General features: G+C 28.5%; 1 protein-coding gene across 1 annotated transcript in view; it reads left to right on the forward strand.

The window, feature by feature from the left end:
- Positions 695-1,533, forward strand: part of LOC104743681 (kinesin-like protein KIN-14B) — a 10,548-nt gene continuing 9,709 nt past the window's right edge. Inside the window, exon 1 of the mRNA XM_010464742.2 lies at positions 695-953. The gene's annotated coding sequence lies outside the window, so the exon portion shown is untranslated. The remainder of the gene's footprint in view (positions 954-1,533) is intronic.

Below are 1,533 nucleotides of genomic sequence, written 5' to 3' on the forward strand. Positions count from 1 at the left end.
TTTTTTTTTTTTTTTTTTTTTTTTTAAGTCACAAGCTCAAATATTTCCACTTAAGTGGGTGGGTACTTCATTTCATTCATAAAAGTAGACCCCCACCAGAATTTGTAATCAATAGTATAAAGAGATAACATACAAATAATTATTTACCTTCAATGACACGCTATCTGGTCGGTCCAAACTTCCATAAAAGAAATAAATAAATAACAAATAAAATTCAATAAGCACCACCACACAGATCTCTGATTATACTGCGTGTGCCATTATCATTTAATCGATTAAAATTCGTTTTTTTTTCATTGCACCTTTATCATGAATCATGAGTATCATCATCTTATGCCATTGATTCTTTCTTTAATCGTATTAAAAATAAACTATAGAGACTAATACTGTAGCTACCTACTCATTGCACCGTAATTTGGAAGTGTCATTGTGTTTTAGTAGACTAACTACTAGTCTCTCTATATAATTTAATCAGTCAATAAAAATGCTTACTATATTTGATATATTCCTGAATTTAATCAGTCAAATAAAATGCTTACTATATTTGATATATTCCTTAATCTTTGAAAAAAAAAAAATTAAAAATAAAGAACCAAAATCGAACACGAGAAGGCGTCGTTAACTGTCATTCAATTTGTGTCTTAAAAGACGTTTTGGTGTCTCTGCCATTCAATTTGTTTTGTTTAGTTTTATTAAAAAAGGAAGAACATATCAAAAAACGACATCGTATAATATTCAGTGCCTCTGCCCTTTCATTTTTTTTTTATATCTGAGAGAGAGAGAGAGACAAAGAGACAAAGTAAGAAAAAAAAGTAAAGAGAACACCAAAAAATTGGATTTGGAGGTAATAAATTTCAAAAACTTTCGTTTGGAAGAATCTGAGATTCTCAGCTACCAGAATTGTAGTGGGTTTGTGGCTAAATCTGGAATAGGGTTAGGGTTTTTTTTTGGATTTGTAAAAAAAAATGGCGGAGCAGAAGAGTAATAATAACAATNAATAAAACTTCTAGAAGAGTTACCTCCATCTCGATGATCGTTGAATATTAGAGATTAAGGTTGCAGTTGCGTTTGTTATTCACCATTGATTGTATTTAAAAATCCTACAAACCAAAAGCTTATTAATTAAAAATCTCATACAATATGCTATATAACACTGAATCATAATCAAACTAATTTTTTAATACAAACAGAAAGTTTAGTGACATGGTCGAAGATGAACAAAAGCTTACCGTTTCCACTTCAATGGTTAACCAATGGTTTTGATGTACTTAAAATTGCTGAAGATGATTAAAATTGCAGAAGATGAACAGTGGATATATCCATGGTCGAAGGTTGAAGATGACTGACTATGTCAAACGTTTCATCTTTTTTAAAAAATATTTCCTTTTTCATTTGATTCACTTATTAAATTGTTTCTTTTATTAATTTCATTTTTCTAATATTTCCTAATTTAAATTTCGTTTTCAAATAAGATTCGGAACATTTAATGTAATATTTTATATGTGATTTTTACAATATTTATGTAGTTTAGAA

Source organism: Camelina sativa, chromosome 2, assembly GCF_000633955.1.
Source record: "Camelina sativa cultivar DH55 chromosome 2, Cs, whole genome shotgun sequence".
Taxonomy (NCBI): Eukaryota; Viridiplantae; Streptophyta; class Magnoliopsida; order Brassicales; family Brassicaceae; genus Camelina; species Camelina sativa.